At 44.5% G+C, this 24,551-nt stretch overlaps 1 pseudogene; it reads right to left on the bottom strand.

Moving 5' to 3' along the window:
• LOC128901895 (integrin alpha-2-like) overlaps window positions 1-24,551 on the bottom strand; it is a 76,264-nt pseudogene that overhangs the window by 35,141 nt on the left and 16,572 nt on the right.

Raw genomic sequence — 24,551 nt, 5'->3', positions numbered from 1 at the left:
ATGCTTTGCACAATCCAGGTAAATGACATCAGTTGCTCTTCCCTTATGCACCGACGCTGTAACGCAATTGTAGAAGGCCACCAGAGTTGTCAGGCACGATTTGCCCTTAATGAAGCCATGTTGGCTGTCACCAATCACCTCCTTATTTTCCATGTGCCTTAGCAGAGATTCCAGGAGGATCTGTTCCACGATCTTGCTGGGCACAGAGGTGAGACTGACTGGCCTGTAGTTCCCTGGGTCTTCCTTTTTTCCCTTTTTGAAAAATGGGGGTTATGTTTCCCCTTTTCCAGTCAGTGGGAACTTCACTGGACTGCTACGACTTCTCAAATATGAGGGATAGTGGCTTGGCAACTTCATCTGCCAGTTCCCTCAGGATTCGCAGATGTATCTCATCCGGTCCCATGGACTTGTGCACCTTCAGGTTCCTTAGATGGTCTTGAACCTGCTCGTCTCCTACAGTGAGCAGTTCCTCATTTTCTTGGTCCCTGCCTTTGCCTTCTGCGACTTGGGCAGTGTGGCTAGAGCCCTTACCGGTGAAGACCAAGGCAAAAAAAAGTCATCGAGCACCTCAGCCCTGTCTATGTCCCGGTGACCTGGTCTCTCGTTTCTATTTCGGAGAATACCCACGTTTTCCCTAGTCTTCCTTTTATCACCGACATACTTGTAGAAGCTTTTCTTGTTGCCCTTGATGTCCCTGGCCAGATTTAAGTCTATCAGGGCTGTAGCTTTCCTAACCTGATCCCTGGGTGCTTGGACAATTTCTCTGTATTCCTCCCAGGCTACTTGTCCTTGCTTCTACCCTCTGTAGGCTTCCTTTTTATGTTTGAGATTGTCCAGGAGCTGCTTGTTCATCCATGCAGGCCTCCTGGTGTTTTTGCTGGACTTCCTCTTTGTTGGGATGCATCGCTCCTGAGCCTGGAGGAGGTGATCCTTGAATATTAGCCAGCTTTCTTGGGCCCCTCTTGCCTCCAGGGCTTTATCCCGTGGTACTCTGCCAAGCAGATCCCTCAAGAGGCCAAAGTCTGCTCTCCTGAAGTCCAGGGTAGCGAGCTTACTGTGCGCCCTCCTTGCTGCGCTAAGGATCTTGAACTCCACCATCTCATGGTCACTACAGCCATGGCTGCCCTTGAGCTTCACATTCCCCATCAGCCCCTCCTTGTTAGTGAGAACAAGGTCCAGTATGGCACCTCTTCTCTTTTTTGGTTGTTGCTAAGCAGTGAAGGCCTTTTCTGCTCCTCATATCACCCTGCCAGCAAATAGGCTGCAAGTGCACAAAACATTGGGAGGAGACACAGCCAGGACAGCTGACCCCAACTGACCAAATGGTTATTCCATACCATATGACGTCATGCTCAGCATATAAAGCTGGGAGAAGAAGGAGGAAGTGGGGGGACACGGTTGGCGTTATGGTGTTTGTCTTCCCAAGTAACTGTTACACATGATGGAGCCCTGCTTTCCTGGAGATGGCTGAACACCTGCCTGATGATGGGAAGTAGTGAATGGATTCCTTGTTTTGCTTTGCTTGTGCATGCAGCTTTTGTTTTCCCTATTAAATGGTCTTTATCTCAACCCATGAATTTTCTCACTTTTACTCTTCTGATTCTCTCCCCCATCCCAACCAGGGGGAGTGAGTGAGCGGCTTCGTGGTCCTAGTTGTCGGCTGGGGTTAAACCACGACAGATAAGTTACAACAGTAGTGCAGTAATCATCGATATATTTTACCTTGCATTGTGAATGGCTTTGAAAGTATTAGTCGAATCTCTTCCCTTCTAATATGTTCCCTCCATTGCTTTAACAACCTCATCCTTTGTTTGATATGTATTTGAGTTGAACACTACACGGGGATCATTAGCATACTGAATTAAACCCACCTATGCAATAAAGGAATTATGTTAGATTATCACACATTGCAATGAGTTACATAGCATCATGATGCTTAATTATTTGTGAGGCTGGAGTAAAAGATCTGCAGATGTATATGGGGTTATCATTTTCTTTCAACGCATATAGAACCAATTAATATTAACACATTTGGAAAGCAAAGAAAGCTAAATGCTCTTGCATCTTATGTCATTTATTATGGACTACAATGTGTTAATGCAAACAATCTGAAACAGTAGGCATTAAATGTTTGCTTGGTTACTTTTGGAAGAGCACTGTGAAAAAATGAGGAAATAGCAAAAAATTCTACAAGCTGACAGCACCTCATTCTGATCTCTTCTAAGGAAATCCTAAAGGTTAGTTACTTCACAGCGCTGCAAATCCTATTTATTTTTAATACAGGTGAATGCTAAAGAAATATGCGAAGATGTACATTTAGTATGAAAGGAAAAAAAAAAAATAGAGGAGAAGATGCTAAAGGTTAGGTTCAGAAAGGACTAAGCAGGAAGCCTAGCTTTTAAGCACCTCGCTTCCAAAGTAGCCCAAGAAAGAAGGAAGCCTTAGGGAGAGGGATTGCCAGCGCCCCAGTCTTTGTTCCCATGACTGTTTATGGAAAATGGACAACTGCAAAGACAGAAATTTTTTTTTAAAAAGGCATTTTAAAGATGCAGCAGTTGAAAAGTAAGAGCCATATGAAAAGCCCATAAAAGGAACTGTTCTACTTTTACCACATCCCCACAGACTGCATTTTAATTATTCTTACATATAATACATGAAAGAGATCTGACTCCACTAGATATAACCTAGACTTCTATTTTAGTTGGTCTATGTTTTGAATCTGACCTGGTTTAGGGCAAAGCAGAACCAACTTTCTGTTCAGCAAGAGAGGCTCTTGCTTATACTCATTACTGTGGCAACCAGGGTCAGCTGACTTGGTTGTTTACCCTGTGGAAGGGTTACACCTGTGGACAGGTCAGGTGACCCAAACTGACCAATCGGGTATTCCATCCCATCTGCCATGCTCAGTATAAAAGCTGAGGGATCAAAAGGATTAGGTGGGTTTTTTTCTAATGGTGTTTTTTTTTTTAAAAGAAAAAAAAAAAAAAAGAAGGGGCTCTCTGTTGCTGATGGTGGCCCTGTTGGTATGTTTCAGTTCCCATTTGTCACTGAGTCCAGTCTGGAGCTTTCCCAGTGCCTGCCAGTGACATCTTCCCAGGAACTTGATCCAATTTTTTGTATATATTTATTTATATTATATCTATTTCATTAAATCCTTTTTTATTTTATTGTTAATATTTTATTGAAGTAGTTTATTTTTTTTTTTTGAAACTCATAAATCTCTTTATCTCTCTTCTTCCTTTCCTTAGAGCGAGAGATGGGGGAGAGCATCTGTTGTCTTGTCATTGGCCAACCCAGCCCAAATGGTGACAGAATCAAATTGCTAACCCTTTTGGAATAGGTTAGCTGTCAGGTAAAATCCCAAGTATTGAAAGATAAAGGATAGCTGCATTATCTCTGGCCTTGGGGGAGGTACTGTAGTTATGCTAATAAAACATTTTTTTGTCTTTCTCAAAGATGTCTTTGACTTACCTGGATTTTGTGAAGGCCTATATCTAAGCCTTGTACAATTTTTTTCAGAAATGCTCACACTGCATCCCAGGGATAAATGCTGTTTGACTCATCACAAACCACCACAGCAATGCTGACAGAGGAACATGCTCAAACAAAAACAAAAATGGACATTAAATGCACTTTCGGTCTCAGTGTGCTTACAACTCTTTGGCTAAATCCAGAAGTGCATAGTTAGGTCTCACACAGGCAATATTTCAGATCAGGAAGGTTTTGCCTGAATGAAGACTCAATAGAAGCACATGCAGGTTTTGAGCCTGTCTTCATTTTCACTGCTCTGGTGCAATGCCACTGAATTCAGAGGCATGAGTCCAGATTCATATCAGCATTAGATCAGAATCTGTCAGTCCTTACATGTGAATCACAGGGCTTTACTTTTTGCACATACATGTTTTTAAAAAATCACAAATTAAATGTCCCTGACAAAACGTATCTTGATTTTGTTTGATCTGTTTTAATTGAATCTGTTTTGCACATGTTGCCTTACTTTGAACAGCATGAGAAAAGCTTCTTAGTATCTGGAAACTTGGACTGATTTCAGAACAGATTCCTGTTGCATAGTATTGGCTTCCATACTGCTGTGCCCACAAGGGACCACGTCTTTAAAAACAACAAAAAAGAGAAACTATAAAAATAACAAATACTTGTCTCACCATATCTATATACAAAAGCACAATAAGAGGGACTGCAGGAATATAGGATCCTCTTGGATTATCAGGCCAAATCCCTTGCTATCACTGTGACAGTGTCAGGTAACCCCTTTATAGACTTTCTCATAAAAAGGATTCTCTATTTGTGATCATCTTAGTGCCACCTCCTGCAAGCTGGCACCTCCAGACTATGCATAGCTATAACTTCTAGGGAGTGTGACTTGGTTTGCAAGGAATCTGTGCTGCTTTAAGCCACCTGCTCTACAAATGGATGTTTTAAAACTAGGGCTGGTATTTGCACATTGTTTATAAACGTGCAGAGAAGTACTTCCACTAACCAGGAGGCCGCATCAGAGCCATGAACATGCACGTTGCTGCAAACATGCAGCTAAAAGGACAAGTTTGTCTCTGGCCTCACATACCACTCGGCTACATGTTTCATTGCCTTCCAGGGAAAATAATCTTGCTTCTTTGCTGAAAATGATCTCTGTAAAAATAAACATTTTCAGATAGATCAACCAGCTGGTTGCATGACATCCACACTTCTGATATTAGAAGGATTTTTACAAAAGTATCTATCTAGATAAAAAATACAGATACTGAGAAAATATTTTGTCATGAGGATATTGGAGGGGGGTTCTTTTTAAAAGAAAATCATGTTAGGAATTCAAGGACAAAACATAACCTCTGTCCAATAGTTCTGAAAGAAATGATAGCTTCATTACATATACTTTCTGATTGCCTTATCCAGTCAGGAGAGCCTGGAAAACAGAAAATGCACCATCTCTATTTAGGAAGAGAAGAGAGAGTGAACAGCATTATTACCCTTTTCTCAAGAATATTGAAAAAAGGTAATTAAAGGCAGAAATAAATGGAAAATGAGATAAATCACACACTGGTTTACCAGTGGCAGACCACACCAAACTATCCTAACATATTTGACAAGATGGCAGATTTTCTAGACAAGAGAAAGGAAGTATATCTACATTATCTGATCTTGAGATAAGTGCTCTTTTTAGCTGCCACATGGGGCATGATTAGTTTTACTGGAAAAGATGGATATTTACAGAGGTGAGAGGTACAAAAGAAATCATCTATACCAGTAACTATGAAGCTGGAAGAGAATCTTTAATTTAAAGTTAGTTTTAATTTAAAGTTCTTTTTAGATCAATCTCATTTGCCTGTTTTCTAGTTTTCTTCTGTATTAATGGTAAAAAAAAAAGGAAATTCTTTAATGTTCTAGCTTTGTTACAGTCAGAAATTTAAGATGCATCATTAATGTAGGGGAAAACTGGGAGATCACATATTAAAAACTGATAAACTTGAAAAGTAGAATATTAGAAAAGGGCACAGACTTGCCTTTAAGGACTAATCTTAAGAAATGTGGACATAAACTGGGAGCTCACTGAGTGGAATAGAGAGGAGCAGATGGATCAGGCACTGGCTGATTACAGGGTGACCATAAGCATGCAGCCAACATGCAAAGCAAATATGGCCTGAAGATATGTGACAAGAAGCACTTCTAGTTGAGACAGGGAAATACCAAATACAATATATAGTGCCCTGGAAAGACTCATGTAGAATACAGCATAGATCTGGTCATTCATGTTCAAGAGGAGTATATTTTAAAAAGTACATTTCAGCCAAAAAACTCTGTGTTTGTCTAGAAAACTGAAGGACAAAGGAGAATGATTGTGGGGTGTTAAATATAGAAGGGAGATTTTACATGTAGGGAGATGGGAGCTGTTCCTTTTAGCTAAAGGCACAGCACTATGCAAAGAACAAACTGATAGAAACTGATGTCAGAAATCTGGAAAAAAGTTGTTAACAATCAGTGAAATTCTTAAGCACCTTTCCAACAGGACTAAGCATGACTCAGAAAAATGTAATGAGCATGTGAAAATGACTGCCCTGTACTTAGGATACCTGTGGGAAGCAATCATATGGCATCAAACAGATGAACCAGCACGACCCACAAGCTACGTCATAGACACGTTAGGCTGGGTCACATTCCAGCCAAGCAGCCCAGGACATCTCCCTGGATGCAGCACAGACTGGTACAAGTGGATGGAAGCTGAGAGAGAAGCAGCTGCGGGAGGAAGGACCACAGTGAGTCAGGACAAAGAAGCCCTGAATATAACCCAAAGAGTCCATCACAGAGGCCAGCTGCCAGAGACAGTGTCTTGGAGTGAACTCCTAGCTGGCAGCAGCTTGCAATTATGAGCAAAGGCAATCTCCACATTATCCAATTCTAGACACATCTAAGTCACAGGGCTTTTGCTATTTGTTGAGGCCGAGTCACAAATAAGCATCTGTCTCCAATACCCCATTCTCCTTCTGTCAAAAAGAACTCCCTTTGCCAATGAAGTGGCTAACTGTTCACATCTTACTGTTCATCTTTTTTTTTTGTTACTTTATGCAATTTAGGTAGAGTCAATCAATACCATATGGATCGGGAAAATATTTACGTTTGAGAGAAGTTCAAATATTATTAGAAAATGCAAATTTTTCTGCACGAGATGTTTTAAATTACTGCAACTACAGATACTGATTAAACTGGGTATGCATGGAACAGTATTAACAGTAATTAAAAGGTATTATCAAAGAGATAGAATAAGATTTTTTTAATAAGTATCTTCTCAAACAAACAATAAAGAAGAGCACTGTTGCTGTATTTTGAAGTTATGATTAATCTTGGCGAGTTGACCCTGTCTGGATGCCAGGTGCCCACCAAAGCTGCTCTATCACGCCCCTCCTCAGCTGGACAGGGGAGAGAAAATATAACAAAAGGCTTGTGGGTCAAGATAAGTACAGGGAGAGATTGCTCACCAATTACTGTCATGGGCAAACCAGACTCAACTCAGGGAAATTAATTTAATTTATTACTGATCAAAATCAGAGTAGGGTAATGAGAACTAAAACCAAATCTTAGAACACTTTCCCCCCACCCCTCCCTTCTTCCCAGGCTTAACTTCACTCCTGATTTTCTCTACCTCCTTCCCTCAAGTGGCACAGGGGGACAGGGAATGGGGGTTGCAGTCAGTTCATCACACATTGTCTTTGCCACTCCTTCCTCCTCACACTCTTCCCCTGCTCCAGCGTGGGGTTCCTCCCATGGGAGACAGTCCTCCATGAACTTCTCCAATGTGAGTCCTTCCCACGGGCTGCAGTTCTTCACAAACTGCTCCAGCATGGGCCCTTCCCACAGGGTGCAGTCCTTCAGGAACAGACTGCTCCAGCGTGGGTCCCCCACGGGGTCACAAGTCCTGCCAGCAAACCTGCTCCGCCATGGGCTCCTCTTTCCACGGGTCCACGGGTCCTGCCAGGAGCCTGCTTCAGCATGGGCTCTCCATGGGGTCACAGCCTCCTTTGGGTGCATCCACCTGCTCCAGCATGGGGTCCTCCATGGCCTGCAGGGGGACAGCCTGCCTCACCATGGTCAGGTGACCATGGTGACCATGGTCAGGGGAATCTCTGCTCCGGCGCCTGGAGCCCCTCCTCCCTCTCCTTCTTCACTGACCTTGGTGTCTGCAGAGTTGTTTCTCTCACATATTCTCACTCCTCTCTTCTGGCTGCTGTTGTGCAGCAGTTTTTTTCCCTTCTTAAATATGTTATCACAGAGGTGCTAGCACCATCGCTGATTGGCTCAGCCTTGGCCAGGTGCGGTTCAGTCTTGGAGCCGGCTGGTATTGGCTTTATTGGACATAGGGGAAGCTTCTGGCATCTTCTCACAGGAGCCACCCCTGTAGCCCTCACACTACCAAAACCTTGCCACGCAAACCTAATACACTAAGTGCAAGAAAGCTGCTGGAAAGCTTAGAATTAGACCCATTAAGTACTTCAAATAATTGGGCTATATGGTAATGAAGATAATAAATTTTTGAATACTTTTGTGATACAACAGATAAATACATCACTTAAAGTGAATCTCAAAGCTCATTTGCCTTTAGTTTATTGTTTCGTTTAATTATTCCACGTTTACAATGTATGCATCATAAACTGGAATACACCTACACTCCAAGGGTTTTCATGCTTATGGTTAAGATTGTAAAAAAGCATATTAAAAGGGCATTAATTTCCTTTCAATGATGAAATCTGTTTTGCAGGCTCAAAGGAGAGTGGCTTGCAGAATATACACATAGAAAACGCATCCTTCTCCAGCTCACTAGCTAAATAAATCATATTGCTAAAGGAAAAGGCAGATCCATGGGACTGGAAACCTTGACATCTCAGGAGAACAGTTACTATGCAAGTGCTTACAGCGGAGGCAAGATCCCATAATAGCTTTTGAAAGCATAACCAGAACTATCTAAGACTACCTTACAAATATCCATAGTGGGAAATATTCTTGCCTATGTTTTCTGACTTAAATTACAGAATATTTAATTATATGGTCTTCCATAGGATTTTTAGATAAATGCAGAAGGACACAATTTGTAATTTTCCTGATTTTGGACCCTAGGTAATGACAGTGAGATGGAATGTTTTAAAATATGCAAAATATGTACTAATCTATGCTGCATAATAAAATACATTCAGCTTCAACTGTCTATTGAATACGTCCTCAATATGTATCAAAAATCCTCCTGTTTTTGAGTTCTGTATTAGAGTCAAGCCAAGGTTCATGTCTTCCTTTATCTCGATCACATTTGGAATATTTACTAAAGCTGAAATAAAAAGAGATTAAATAATGACAGAACAGTAAATAAAACGTAGAACCAATTTAGTAAGTTAGAATTCCTTTTCTAAAGCTTGATTTCTCAGAATCTAAGATGTCTCTTCCAAATGGCTGTACAAAATTCTGAGACAAAAGAAACGAAAGCTAATCTTTGTCAAAAATTTGCTTGCCATTAATTATAGACATGAATTAAGTATGGCCATTTAGAATATCTTCCCTCAAGTGAGGTGAAGGCAAAAGAGAGGAAGAAATTGTCTTCTTTGCCATTGAGTATTTTTGTCTGGCTGAGTAGCTGCAGCTGAGCAGCTACTGTTACATTCCTCAAGACACCAGACTTCTCTCATCCAGCATCACACTTTAGAAAAAAATGTGGAAGAAATGGTGGAGGACAGAAATGTGCTGCACCACAAATAAACATAAAGTAGGCATCTCAGCACACTCTGCGGTCCCGTATTCTCACTGTATCCAAAAGTGAATCCCATTTTATACTTAGTCTGCAAACACACAGAGGCAGAAATGGTTTCATATAATATATGTTCAGTAAATGCAATTCAAAACGAGAATGTAACAAGTATTAAGTGATGTTAAGAGCATGCCTGCCTCCGCCAGCTGCTCCACCTTCTGCCCGGATGCTGGAGCCCAGCCTGGTGCCCAGGGACTCAGAGCCTCTGCCCAGACTGAGGGATGCAGCACCAGTAGTGAAGCTGAGCGCACATCTCGCACACACACACACAGAGGACACTCAAACAGGCAGTCACACAGACTGCCACAGACAAGGCATTGCCTTCAGCAGCATCCATGTACTGGGTGTGCTCCTCTTGGGCTGGCAGAGACTGAAGGTTACTAGTGCAGGCATAAACACACGACAATCTGGGTTCACAAGCATGTGCACATTCATGGATCCCCTGAGTACTGGCATGGCCTCTCTGTCCACCAGCACCCCTGCCCGGATCCCAGGCCCCCTTACCCACCCCATGGGTCCCCTACTTGCCAGCTGGTCCAGCTCGGTGCTCACTGCAAACAGGCAGCACTCACACACTCGTCCCTCATTCACTCCACATTTGCAAGTCCCCCAGGTGTACCAGCACAGACCCCTCTGCCCAGATCCAAGGCTCCCCCTAAGCCATCTGGTCCAGCTTAAAGTTTGCTAGTGAATGAACGAATGAACAAACACACAAGAACACATGGTTTGGGGAAGTACAGACATTCATGCCCCAGAAGCCAGCACCTGGGCTGTAACACGCAGTCCCTCTCCAGCCACCAACGTGGAGCCCCTCACTTGCCTCACTCACCCTGTTACCCTCACAGCAGCTGGTTTTGGGACACACACCATTGCCACCCCAGTGGCTGGAAGATAAAGAACCCCGCTGGCTCCAGTAGCTGACACTGAGACCCCAGCGGTTCCAGTAGCTAGCACCACAGGCTAGGGCACCCACACCCCCAGCCCGACTCCAGTAGCTGGCACCAATTTTCACTCACACACACAGAGGTCTCACCAGTAGCTGGCACCTAGTCCTTGCAGCATACACATGGGACAGAGACTGAAATTATGCAGGGAGATAGTTTAAGAAAAGATTTAATAAGAAGACAGAACAGACTGTGATGATCAGACACAGGGCTCAGCCAAACGAGCATCCTGACCAGCCCCATTTTGCATGCAACCAACTCCTTTTAATACCCTTTTCTGCCTATCCCCCTCTCTTTGTTACTCCCTGCTCCCCCTTCCCCTGCACGTCCCCCATGGATTTGTACAGCTCCATCAATTCCTGCACCCCTCACAGTCTGGGATCCCCCTGGTTTACAGTCTTAACAGTTGCATATTCCATGCTTATTTTCCTGGAAGAGGTGCCTGTAGTTTCATGATAGCCCATCAATTAGTGTGACTGACCAGGTTTGGTTCTCATCACTGCCTCCCTGATCACTTGCTGGTCAGTTTTGTGTCCCCATATGTTCTTATTTATGGCTTCCTCCTTTTCTTCTTGCACTGAAAAAGGTCCTTGACCAGATACCCTTAAAGGAACAGACACTCCTCTTCTACATACCCTTACAAGAACCCTCAAGTATAAATATGTTATAAATATTACTACTAATAATGTTATTAATAGGGCTGATACAAATGGCTAAGACTATAAAAAAATTTATAAAGGTAAAACAAAAAGTTTTCCAGAAAAGATATAGCAAACAGTAATAATAATAATACAGTTGTACAATAAGCTGATGTCAGAAATCAAATCCACCTTAGGAATATGTGAAATAAATGAGAGAGGCAAAAAAGAGAGTTCACATCAATATCACAGGGGAAGCTGTAAAAATACCTGTAAGTGCTTGCCGACAGTTAATTTTAGAATTCGGGAACAACCAAGTGAAAAGGACGAGAAAGATATTGCTCTAGAAACAGCTTTATAATATACAGTAAGATCCATATTTTATTCTTCAAGGAGGCTAAGACCAAGGAATGCTGAGCTTGTCAATGAAAATGAAATTCTTCTGCATGCCAGTGCAGCAACAGTCACACATACTCTGCTGACACCTATTTTTGTTATTGGTCTTGCTAGTTTCTGATTGTTATTCTATTAGATATATTGGCCTGGTATAAAACCGAGGAAAAACTGAGGAAAAACTGAAAAATTGTAGCAAAACATTATGCATTACAACTTACCTTGTAAATTCATTTTCTTACATGTGGTTTTGGATGTACCAACAGGAATCGCACGACTGGAGTGCTGCATTAGATGGCAACAAACTCTTCAGAAGTGACAGGCAAGGAAGGAGAGGAGGTGGGGTGGCTCTGTATGTTAGGGAGTGTTATGAATGTTGAGAACTTAATGATGGTAACAATAGGGTTGAGTGTTTATGGGTAAGAATCAGGGGGAGGGCCAACAAGGCAGATCTCATGGTGGGAATCTGTTATAGACCACCCAACCAGGATGCAGAGGCAGATGAAATATTCTACAAGCAGCTGGGAGAAGTCTCAAGCCCTTGTCCTGGTGGGAGACTTCAACCTACCAGATATCTGCTGGGAATACAGTACAGCTGAGAGGGAACAGTCCAGGAGGTTCCTGGAGTGTGTTGAGGATAACGTCCTGACACAGCCGGTGAGGGAGCCAACTGGGGAAGGAGCCCTGCTGGACCTGTTCTTCACAAACAGAGAAGGACTTGTGGGGGATGTGATGGTTGGAGGCCATCTTGGGCTTAGTGATCATGAAATGATAGATTTTTCAATTCTTAGAGAAGCAAGGAGGGAGGTCAGCAGAACTGCCACCTTGGACTTCCAGAGGGCAGATTTTGGTCTTTTCAGGAGCCTGGTTGACAGAGTCCCTTAGGAGGCAATCCTGAAGGGCAAAGGAGTCCAGGAAAGCTGGACATTTTTCAAGAAGGAAGTCTTAAAAGGCACAGGAGCAGGCCATCCCCATGTGCCGAAAAACAAGCCATCGGGGAAAAAGACCGGCCTGGCTAAACAGAGAGATATAGTTGCAACTCAGGGTAAAAAGGAGAGTTTACAGATTTTGGAAGAAGGGGCAGGCCACTTGGGAAGGATACAAAGATGTTGTGAGGCTATGTAGGGAGAAAACTAGAAGGGCCAAAGCCCAACTAGAACTTAACCTGGCTTTGGATGTTAAGAACAATAAAAAGAGTTTCTATAAATGTATTAGTAATAAAAGGAGGACTAAGGAGAATCTCCATCCTTTATTAGATGAAGATGGGAACATGGTGACAAAGGATGAGGAGAATGTCACTCCAGTCCTCAAAAAGGTCAAGAAGAAAGACCCAGGAAACTAAACCTCACCTCCATCCCTGGAAAGATGATGGAATAGCTCGTTCTGGGCATCATCTCAAGGCATGTGGAGGAAAAGAAAGCTATCAGAAGGACTCAACATGGATTCACCAAGGGGAAATCATGTCTGACTAATCTGATAGCCTTCTATGATGGCATGACTGGACGGATAGATGAGGGGAGGGCAGTAGATGTGGTCTACCTTGACTTCAGCAAAGGCTTTGACACTGTCTCCCACAGCATCCTCATAGAGAAGCTTAGGAAGAGTGGGTTAGATGAATGGACAGTAAGGTGGATAGATAACTGGTTGGAAGACAGAGCTCAGAGGGTCGTGATTAGGGGCACAGAGTCTAGTTGGAGGTCAGTGACGAGTGGTGTTCCCCAGGGGTCAGTACTGGGTCCAGTCCTCTTCAATATATTCATCAATGACCTGGATGAAGGGACAGAGTGCACCCTCAGCAAGTTTGCTGATGACAGAAAACTGGGAGGGGTGGCTGACACACTGGAAGTCTGTGCCACCATACAGAGAGACCTGGACAGGCTGGAGAGTTGGGCAAAGAGGAATCTTATGAAATTCAATAAGGGCAAGTGTAGGGTGCTACACTTGATGCAAGTGTACTTGCACTGATGCAAGTACATCAGCAGTAAAAGGAAGACTAGGGAAAATGTGGGCCTGCTGCTGAATGAGGTGGGTGCCCTGGTGATGGAGGGTGCAGAGAAGGAAGAGTTACTGAATGCCTTCTTTGCTTCAATCTTTACTGCTAAGGACAGTCCTTAGGAATCCCAGACCCTGGAGGTAAGAGAGAGAGCCTGGAGTAAGGAAGACTCTCCTTCAATTGAGGACGATCAGGTTAAAGATCATTTAAGCAGACCTGAAACCCACAAATCCATGGGCCCTGATGGGATGCACCTGTGAGTGTTGAGGGAGCTGGCAGATGTTATTGTGAAACCGCTCTCCATCATCTCTGAAAGGTCCTGGAGAACAGGAGAGGTGCCTGAGGACTGGAGGAAAGCCAATGTCACTCCAGCCTTCAAAAAGGGCAAGAAGGAGGACCTGGGAAAACTGCAGCCCAGTCAGCCTCACCTCCATCCCTGGAAAGATGATGGAACAGCTCGTTCTGGATGTCATCTCTAAGCATGTGGAGGAAAAGAAGGTTATCAGGAGTGGTCAACATGGATTCACCAAGGGGAAATCATGCTTGACCAATCTGATAGCCTTCTATGATGGAACGACTGGATGGGTGGATGAGGGGAGAGCAGTGGACATTGTCTACCTTGACTTCAGCAAGGCTTTTGAAAAAGTCTCCCACAGCATGCTCATAGGTAAGCTTACGAAGAGTGGGTTAGATGAGTGGACAGTAAGGTGGATAGATAACTGGCTGAATGGCAGACCTCAGAGGGTCATGATCAGTGGCACAGAGTCCAGTTGGAGGCCCGTAACTAGCGGTGTTCCACAGGGGTTAGTGCTCGGTCTGGTCTTGTTCAATATATTCATCAATGACCTGGATGAGGGGATAGAGTTCACCCTCAGCAAGTTTACTGATGACAGAAAACTGGGAGGGGTGGCTGACACACCAGAAGGCTGTGCTTCCACACAGCTAGACCTGGACAGGCTGGAGAGTTGGGCAGAGAGGAACCTAATGAAATTCAACAAGGGCAAGTGTAGGGTGCTGCACCTGGGGAGGAATAACCCCATGCACCAGTACAGGTTGGGGGCTGACCTGCTGGAGAGCAGCCCTGTGGAAAGAGACCTGGGAGTCCTGGTGGACACCAGGATGACCATGAGCCAGCAATGTGCCCTTGTGGCCAAGAAGGCCAAGGGCATCCTGGGGTGCATCAAGAGGAGTGTGGCCAGCAGGTCGAGGGAGGTCATCCTCCCCCTCTACTCTGCCTTGGTGAGGCTGCATCTGGAGTACTGTGTCCAGTTCTGGGCTCCCCAGTTCAAGAAGGACAGGGAACTGCTGGAATGAGGGTACAGCAAAGGGCTACCAAGATGATTAGGGGACTGGAATCTCTCTCTTATGAAGAAAGGCTGAGGGACTTGGGTCTTTTTAGTCTGGAAAAAAGACGGCTGAGGGGGGAATCTTATCAAAGCTTATAAATACTTAAAGGGTGGGTGTCAGGAGGATGGGGCCAGGCTCTTTTCAGTGGTGCCTGGGGACAGGACAAGAGGTAATGGGCACAAACTTGAGCATAGGAAGTTCCACCTAAACATGAGGAGGAATGTCTTTACTTTGAGGGTGGCAGAGCACTGGAACAGGCTGCCCAGAGAGGTGGTGGAGTCTCCATCTCTGGAGACATTCAAAACCCACCTGGACACATTCCTGTGCAACCTGCTCTGGGTGACCCTGCTCTGGCAGGGGGGTTGGACTAGATGATCTCCAGAGGTCCCTTCCAACCCCTACCATTCTGTGATTCTGTGATTCTGTGAAGGCTGAGGTACTTAATGCCTTCTTTGCCTCAGTCTTTAGTAGAATTGGTTGTTCCCTGAGTAACCCTGAGCTAGTAGATAGGGGCAGGGAACAGAATGAAGTCCCTGTAATCCAAAGGGAGATTTTGAGGGACCTGCTGCAGCACCTAGACACACACAAGTCTATGGGGCCAGATGAGATTCACCAGAGGGTACTGAGGAAGCTGTCAGAAGTGCTCACTGAGAAACTTTCCATCATTTATCAGCAGTCCTGGCTAACCGGGGAGGTTCCAGTTGACTGGTGTCTAGCAAATGTGACGCCCATCCACAAGAACAGCTGGAAGGAGGATCTGGGGAACTACAGGCCTGTCAGCTAGACCTCAGTGTCTGGAAAGGTCATGAAACAGATCATCCTGAGTGCTACTATGCAACACATGAAGGACAACCAGGTGATCAGGCCCAGGCAGCATGGGTTCATGAAAGGCAGGTCCTGCTTGACTAACCTGATCTCCTTCTATGACAAGGCGACCCTCTTGGTGGATGAGGGAAAGGCTGTGCATGTTGTTTACCTGAATTTTAGTAAAGCCTTTGATATGGTTTCCCACAGCACCCTCCTGGAGAAACTGACTGCCCATGGCTTGGATGGGAGTACTCTATGCTGGGTAAAAAACTTTCTGGAGGGTCGGGCCCAGAGAGTGGTGGTGAATGGAGTTCAATCTAGTTGGCGGCTGGTCATGAGTGGTGTTCCTCAGGCCTCAGTATTGGGGCCAGTTCTGTTTAATATCTTTATCAACGACCTGGATGAGGGGATCGCGTGCACCCTCGGGCATGTAGCGATAGGACAAGGGGCAATGGTTTTAAACTAGAGCAGAATAGGTTTAGATTGGACATTAGGAAGAAGTTCTTTACAATGAGGGTGGTGAGAGACTGGAACAGGTTGCCCAGAGAGGTGGTGGAGGCTCCATAGAATCACAGAATCTTACGTCTGCTGGAAATATAACACAGCGGAGAGGGAACAGTCCCGGAGCTTCCTGGAGTGTGTGGAAGACAACTTCCTAACGCAGCTGGTGAAGGAACCAACTAGGGGAAGTGCCCTACTGGACCTACTGTTTGTTAACAGAGAAGGTCTTGTGGGGGATGTAAAGGTTGGAGGTCGTCTTGGGCACAGTGACCATGAAATGGTAGAATTTTCGATTCTTGGTGAAGCAAGGCAGGGAGCCAGCAGAACTGCCACCTTGGATTTCCGAAGGGCAGACTTTAGCCTGTTTAGGAGCATGGTCGAGAGTGTCCCTTGGGAGGCAGTCCTGAAGGGTAAAGGAGTCCAGGAAAGCTGGACATTTTTCAAGGAGGAAGTCTTAAAGGCACAGGAGCAGGCCATCCCCATGTGCCAAAAAATGAGCCGTCGGGGAAAAAGACCGGCCTGTCTGAACAGAGAGATATAGTTGCAACTCAGGGTAAAAAGGAGAGTTTCTGGCCTTTGGAAGAAAGGGCAGGCCACTCATGAGGACTACAAAGATGTTGTGAGGCTATGTAGGGAAAAAATTAGAAGGGCCAAAGCCCAACTAGAAATTAACCTGGCTTTGGATGTTAAGAACAATAAAAAAAGCTTCTATAAATGTATTAGTAATAAAAGGAGGACAAAGGAGAATCTCCATCCTTTCTTAGATGGGGGTGGTAACATGGTGACAAAGGATGAGGAAAAGGCTGAGGTACTTAATGCCTTCTTTGCCTCAGTTTCTAGCAGTAGTACCACTTGTTCCCTGAGTACCCAGAACCCTGAGCTAGTAGATAGGGGCAGGGAGCAGAATGAAGCCCCCATAATCCAAGGGGAAATGGTGAGGGACCTGCTCTAGCACCTAGACACACACAAGTCTTTGGGGCCAGATGAGATCCACACAAGGGCACTGAGGGAGCTGGCAGAAGTGCTCACCGAGCCATTTTCCATCATTTACCAGCAGTCCTGGCTAACCGGGGTGGTTCCAGTTGACTGGAGGTTAGAAAATGGGATGCCCATCCACAAGAAGGGCCAGAAGGAGGATCCAGGTAATTACAGGCCTGTCAGTCTGACCTCAGTGCCTGGGAAGGTTATGGAACAGATCATTTTGAGTGCCATTATGTGGCACATGGAGGACAACCAGGTGATCAGGCCCAGTCAGCAAGCATGGGTTTATGAAAGGGAGGTCATGCTTGACTAACCTGATTTCTTTCTATGACAAGGTGACCCGCTTAGTGGATGAGGGAAAGGCTGTGGATGTTGTTTACCTGGACTTTAGTAAGGCCTTTGATACAGTTTCTCACAGCATTCTCCTGGAGAAACTGGCTGCCCATGGCTTGGATGGAAGTACTCTTTGCTGGGTAAAAAACCTGAATAGATGGCTGGGCCCAGAGAGTTGTGGTGAATGGGGTTAAATCCAGTTGGCTACCAGTCAAAAGTGGTGTTCCCCAGGGCTCCGTATTGGGGTCAGTTCTCATTAATATCTTTATCGATGATCTGGATGAGGGGATCGAGTGCACCCTCAGTAAGTTTGCAGACAACACCAAGTTAGGTGGGAGCGTCGACCTGCTTGAGGGAGAAAGGCTTTGCAGAGGGATCTGCACAGTCTGGATCAATGGGCCAAGGAGAATGGTATGAGGTTCAACAAGGCCAAGTGCCGGGTCCTGCACTTGGGTCACAACAACCCCAAGCAGCGCTACAGGCTTGGGGAAGAGTGGCTGGAGAGCTGCCCAGCAGAAAAGGACCTGGAGGTGTTGGTCGACTGCCAGCTGAATATGAGCCAGCAGTGTGCCCAGGAGGCCAAGGTGGCCAACAGCATCCTGGCCTGTATCAGGAACAGTGTGGTGAGTAGGACTAGGGAAATGATTGTCCCCTTTTACTTGGCACTGGTGAGGCTGTACCTTGTGTAATGTGTCCTGTTTTGAGCCCCTCACTATGAGAAAGACATTGAGATTCTGAAGCAAGTCCAGAGAAGGGCAACAAAGCTGGTGAGGGGTCTAGATAACAAGTCTTATGAGGAGCAGCTGAGGGAACTGGGATTGTTTAGCCTAGAGAAAAGGAGGCTGAGGGGAGACCTTATTGCTCTCTACAACTACCTGAAAGGAGGTTGCAGCGAGGTGGGGGTCAGTCTCTTCTCCCAAGTAACAGGCAATAGGACAGGAGGAAATGGTCTCAAGTTGTGCCAGGGGAGGTTTAGATTGGATATTAGGAAAAATTTCTTCACCAAAAGGGTTGTCAAGCAATGGAGCAGGCTGCCCAGGGAAGCAGTTGAGTCACCATCCCTGGAGGTATTTAAAAGATGGGTAGACGTAGTGCTTAGCGATATGGTTTAGTGATGGTTTTTGTCAGTGTTAGGTTGATGGTTGGACTAGATGATATGAAAGGTCCCTTCCAACCTAGACAATTCTATGATTCTATGACATGCATAGATATCTCTAGTTCTGTTAGCTGGATAGCTACTCCAGGGTGAACCAACAAACAACCTAAACCAACAGGAATTTCATTAGGTTTTAATGATACTGGAAAAGTCCAGCAGCATTATTGCTTAGCACACTGTAGGTAACAGGTAAAGAGGCTTTTACCAGACATAGCACCTAAGGCATTCAGGAGTTCTCTCCAGAGCTGTTCAGAAGCTGAGCTTCACTTGCATGTTAATACACTGGATTCACCAGGGGCAGCTTTGGTAGAGAAGCCTCTGGGGATTAGGCTGCCTCAAATATGTATACTGTTACTTTTGTAACATTATGTCATAGTGTCAGAAGAAATACAGCAAAGATAATATATACAAATGCATACATATTTAGAAATGGACTACTACTACCTGGACTTATGCAAAGCATTTGACACTGTCTCGCATGACATCCTGGTCTCTAAATTGTAAAAGCATGGATTTGATGAATCCACCACTTGGTGGATAAGGAACTGGCTAGATGGCTGCACTCAGAGGGTTGCAATCAATGGCTCAATATCCACATGGAAACCAGCGATAAGTGGCATTCCTCAGGGGTCAGTACTGGGACCAGTGCTGTTTAACATCTTTGTTGGTGACATGGACAGTGGGATTGAGTGCACCCTCAGCGAGTTTGCAGATGACACCAAGCTGTGTGGTGCAGTCAACACGCTGGAGGGAAGGGATGCCATCCAGAGGGACTTGGACAGGCTTGAGAGGTGGGCCTGTGTGAACCTCATGAAGTTCAGCCAGGCCAAGTGCAAGGTCCTGCACCTGGGTCACAACAATCCCAGGCACAAATACAGGTTGGGAAGAGAATGGATGGAGAGCAGCCCTGAGGAGAAGGACTTGGGGGTGCTGGTGGACAAGCAGCACAACATGAGCAGGCAACATGCACTTGCAGCCCAGAAAGCTGACCGCATCCTAGGCTGCATTAAAAGAAGTGTGGCCAGCAGGTCCAGGGAGGTGATTCTGCCCCTCTACTCTGCTCTCATGAGACCCCACCTGGAGTACTGTGTCCAGCTCTGGAGTCCTCAACACAAGAAGGACATGGACCTGTTGGAATGGGTCCAGCAGAGGGCCATGAAGATGGAGCACCTCTCCTATGAAGACAGGCTGAGAGAGTTGGGGTTTTTCAGCCTGGAGAAGAGAAGGCTCTGAGGAGACCTTATAGTGGCCTTCCAGTACCTAAAGGGGGCTTACAGGAAGGATGGGGAGGGACTCTTTATCAGGGAGTGTAATGATAGGACACGGGGTAACGGCCTCAAACTGAAAGAGGGTAGATTTAGATTGGATATCAGGAAGAAATTCTTTATGGTAAGGGTGGTGAGGCACTGGAACAGAATGCTCAGGGAAGTTGTCAATGCCCTATCCCTGGAAGTGTTCAAGACCAAGCTGGATGAGGCTTTGAGCAGCCTGGTCTAGTGGAAGGTGTTCCTGCCCATGGCAGGGGGGTTGGAACTAGATGATCTTTAAGGTCCCTTCCAACCCGAACCATTCTGTGAAATATATACGTAGGGGATTGAATGACAAAAAATTTTATTTTCCTGTCAGGTAACAGTTAACTGATTCGAAGCATTTCCTACAGGATCTACTCAGCAACACTCACATGCTTATATCTGAGCTTGAACACTACCATACCTTAACAACAAACACTGAGTCAGAAAGAAAATACTGCAGGGAATAATAGACTGCTGTGTGAAGTAATTAATCTTGAACAAGAAATTTAAGAATTGTGATAATTTGTGTCTACAATATGAAGTGATTCACGTTCTCTGACTCATTCCTTCATCTGCCATATGCTTTCCCTCCAACATCTGCTACTCAGGACACCTTTAACTTTTATCTGAAAACCTTCACAAATCCATCTAATTCACCCCCTGGAAATACTGCTATGTTTCAGCACAACTGTCTCAGAGAGTGAAACCACCAGACAGTATAGGGCTGTGTAAGACTGGAAGAGAAATTTTATACAGTTTAATGTGCAGTGAAATGAGGGTAAGGTAAACCATGACCACAGGAAGATGATCTCAAGGGATGTGAGAAAATGAAATGGATGATTAGAAAGCAGGGACTGTGGGTGTTTGCTCCAGCAGCAATATGACTTTCCATTCATACAGAACTGTTTATGGTAGTAATTAATGCATTTATGGGACACTAAAAGGACAAGCAATGGGACCCCAGTACAGAATATTGAGCTTCAAAAGAAACCATCTTTTTTAGTTGGTCAATATGTTGCTAAAATCTCAGCTGGTGTCCTCTAAAATTTTATAGGTAGGTAATGCAAATACCTTGCACTATCAAAAGAACACATTTTATGAAATGATTATGTTTCAAAGCAATTGCTATATATCATATTACCTTTCCAGGAGTCATCTGATTTTATTGCTGCAATTTTATAACTAGTTTGAATAAAATGGCTTTGATAAAAATACATAGTTTTAGATGCACAAGAAAGAGTTTGAGTCCTTTTTAGCTTTCTCAAAGAAAATACTGCTAAGTGCGTTTTTATTTTTTTTACTTTATTTCATCACAATTAAACACAAACTTAAGAGCACAAATAATGTTATACCATTTTAGAAGTTCGGTTAGGGCTAACTTCAGATTCCTTTTTTTTTTGTGTAGGAATATTTTAAAAATACCTACCACCTTCTCAATTACCTTGTTGAAAAACAGTGATTATGCAGGCAGCATGAACAGGATTTTTGTGTACTTTAAACATCTCTAAACCTGTAATTCAGGTTCATATACATACCTCTCTATAGAAAAACAGTATATGTTACACTATCTGTGAGGAGGCCACTGATCTTGTTATTTTATGAGGAATATAGCTTATCTGCACAGTGAAAAGCAGAACCACCGGGACCAAATAACCAGAGCTCATTAGAAACTATTCCATCAGGTATATGCCGGTAGATGATACAACTCGCAAACATTTGCAGTAACACAGAGAGCTGGAGCCAGTCAATATTGATTGACAGGAGGAAGACACAATGTTACAGTCTCCCCACCTTGTTAGGTACTACAGTTATTTACAGTAATAAAATGCAATCTGGACTAATGGGAGAGAGGAAGGGCTAATAGTTTTAATGGAAACAGAAAACAATTTAAAAGGGTAGCAGAACTGCCTGTGTAACATCTGAAACTGGAACAGGTTTTCAGCATTAGGTGTCAAGCTGAACATTACAACGGGTACATTTATAAATATTTGTATGGTTTTTTCTAAGTTTCCCAGAAGGCAAATATATTTCAGAATCCCTGCAGGAGGACAGCTACTGTTCAAAAGAATGACCTTAATGGATCTTGGAAATACCCCCTGCACCACTCCATCTGATCACGTAACCCACTAAATCTCTGCACTGCACTGGCATCGCTCTGCAGCCACAGGTTATTCTGAAGCCCAAAGTACAAAGTTTGTATAAACAGAGTGAAAATGAGAAGCAACAGGAAACTGTTCTGTAATGCTATCACTCCTCAAATAGTTGAGTCATAATATTTTTTATGTCTGCATTTGTATGTTCAGTTGACAAATGGTTGATCTAAAGACTCACAACTCACACTTACTGCTGCTGTCTGAGGTGATGGTGGTGGCAGTCCTTCCCATGGCCCTGACTGGGTCTCGGAACCATCAACCCCTGGGAAAGCTACGTCTATAGTAGGAAAAAACACACTGAAAATCAACCTGAGAAAAAATGCCTTTAGTTAATGTGATATTAAGCATGACAAAGTAGCTGGAGACAAGGATGTTATAGAAGTTTGTGGTCAATGCTAGAGTTTCTCCCAGGGATGTTCCTGAGACAGACCCATGCATTTAAAGATGATTAAATCCTTGATATAGGGAACTATGATGATAAGAACGTGTGTTAAGTGTAACTTTGGACCTGTATCCCAAAACATGACTAAAGAATCACAATTTTCCTCACACTGCCCTAAGATGTAACTGCTGCCAGCACCAGTCTTTCTTTTATCCTGGCAGGCCTTGCAAAACCCAGAAACAGATCATCACTTTGATCTTCTACTGCTCCTGACCAAACTCTAACCGTGGGCATCTCACTAGTCTACACTGTACCCCAAAACCAGAGCTTGATTAATTAATAGGTCTACAGATACAGGATGAGGGCATCTGTCATCCCACTGGGGTGGCTTTGAGTATTGCAAGATTCATAATTGTCCTTCTTAGCATGTGCTATGTCAATGCCTAACACCTAGCCAACAAGCCTGTCTGGCACCAGGGAACTTGACATTAGCCATTGTCACCTATTGCCACAAGCTTTCAACCAAGGCCTGTGACCCTTGAATCACAGAATCATAGAATATCTCAAGTTGGAAAAGGCCCATAAGGATCATAAAGTCCAAATCCCTGCTCCTCACAGGACTACCTAAAACTAAACCACATGATTAAGAGCCTCCTCCAGATGCTCCTTGAACTCTGACAGGCTTGGGGCCGTGACCTGGGGCCCTGGGGAGCCTGTTCCAGTGACTGACCACCCTCTCAGTGAAGAATCCTGCCTCACCACCAGCACCAGAAGAAAGGGGAGAGGGGAAAAGGAAATAGGGGAGAAGAAAAAAAAAAAAAGGAAATAGGGGGAAAAAAAAAAGAATAGAGTGCTTGAGCACTAGCTGTCCCCAAATCCAAACCTAACGCAAACCTTAACCTTTGCTCTCGGTATAACTAAGACAAACACAATCCACAGAATTTAGAAAAAGCAATTCTCTCCCTTTCAGCATGTGTATTAGAGCTCATTCCATGGGCTTTATGCTGCTCAGCAGTAATGTGGGCTCTGAAATTCCTGCTTTCCCCAACCTCAACTTTAGTTCCAACCCAGACATCTATTTATGCCAAAGAACCATCACTCCTTATACCCAATCCACTTGTAAAACTTAATATTCACAACTGTATTTTACTTTCACTAGCCCTAAAACTAGCCTTGTAGCTGTTGTGCGGTACAAGAAAAAAAAAGTAAACCAAACAAGATAAATTCCTTTAATTCTAAACCCAAATCTAAATCTATGCCGGTTGTGCCTAAAGCAAATTTAATTTTGTCTTTTATTTAGTTTATATTCCTCATACTTTACTGGAAGTTATTATACTACTCTGACACTGTATACAAAGCAATGGAACTAAATGAAGTCAAATAAAGTTCGGCAGCAATGCCATACCACACAGGCTGCAGGAGTGGCAGATCAAAGTGCAACAGGAATTATTTCTGGGAAATTATACTATGACAAAGCCAGAAACCGGCAAGGTGTGATGTAGCAGAAAACAAAATCATAATTCATGGTGAAGGGATGAATTCTCAGCTGTTGTCAGAGCATGTGTCGTGGTTTAGCGTCAGACGGCAACAAAGAAACATGTGGCCGCTCTCTCAAGCTCCCCTCTCCACGGCTGTGGGGAGAGAATCGGAAGAAAAAGGCAAAACTCGTGGGTTGAGACAAAGGCAGTTTAACAGAACAGCAAAGGGAACAGGAAAACAACAATAACACTGATAGAGGAAAACAACAAACACGATTACAGTACCACCGCACACCGACCAAGGGGTGCGCCCAAGGGGTGCTCCTCTAAGAAGGCATCACAGCCAACAGCCTGGCTGAAGTGCCTCTACACGAATGCAAACAGCATGGGCAACAAACAGGAGGAGTTGGAAGCTACCGTGCTGCTGGAAAGCTACGGCATAGTGGCCATTACTGAAACCTGGTGGGATGAAACCTATGACTGGAACGTGGCTATCGATGGCTACAGGCTGTTCAGAAGGGACAGGCAAGGAAGGAGGGGTGGAGGTGTTGCCCTCTATGGTAAGGAATGGATAGAGTGCAGAGATGTCCCTAAAGAAAAGCCAAGAGGAAGTCAAAAGCTTATGGGTAGGCATTAGAGACCGAGGCAACAAGGGGAACCTTGTGGCTGCTGTCTACTACAGGCCGCCTGATCAAGGGGAACCTACTAATGAAGCCTTCTTCCTCCAGCTACAGGAGACATCGTGCTTGAAGGCTCTTGTCCTGCTGGGGGATTTCAACCACCCTGACATCTGCTGGAAAATTAACATGGCGAGCTGTAGACAACCCAGGAGGTTCCTGGAGTGCCTCGATG

This window comes from Rissa tridactyla, chromosome W (genome assembly GCF_028500815.1).
Source record: "Rissa tridactyla isolate bRisTri1 chromosome W, bRisTri1.patW.cur.20221130, whole genome shotgun sequence".
NCBI lineage: Eukaryota > Metazoa > Chordata > Aves > Charadriiformes > Laridae > Rissa > Rissa tridactyla.
The sequence above is the reverse complement of the archived record's forward strand: the minus strand, read 5'-3'. Positions and strand labels throughout refer to the sequence as shown.